Source organism: Triticum dicoccoides, chromosome 6B, assembly GCF_002162155.2.
Source record: "Triticum dicoccoides isolate Atlit2015 ecotype Zavitan chromosome 6B, WEW_v2.0, whole genome shotgun sequence".
Lineage (NCBI taxonomy): Eukaryota > Viridiplantae > Streptophyta > Magnoliopsida > Poales > Poaceae > Triticum > Triticum dicoccoides.
Window position 1 is genome coordinate 105,031,738 of NC_041391.1, and position 421 is coordinate 105,032,158.

The following is a 421-nucleotide window of genomic DNA, read 5'->3' on the forward strand; positions in this document are numbered from 1 at the left end:
GAGGTGTCAGATTTTAATGGAACGAAGCCAAGTGACTAGAGTTTCATACTTAACCGTGAATACCATGCTCTGGGCGCTTGCTTCAAACCATACAGGGGTTTATCAAGCTTGCAGACATATGATGGTGCATCTTTATCTCCCAGGAGGTTGTTTCATGTACACTTCCTCTTCCAGAACACCATGGAGGAACGCGTTCCGGACATCTAGCTGCCTCAGACTCCATCCCCTGGACACAACTATTGATAACACAAGACGGATTGTTGCAGCTTTAACAACAGGACTAAACGTGTTCTCATAATCTATACCACACCTTTGCTTGAACCCCTTTGCTACAAGTCTTGCCTTGTATCTGTCTATGGTACCATCAGATTTTTTTTCTTGATCCTATAGACCCACTTACAATCAATTAGATTTCTGCTTG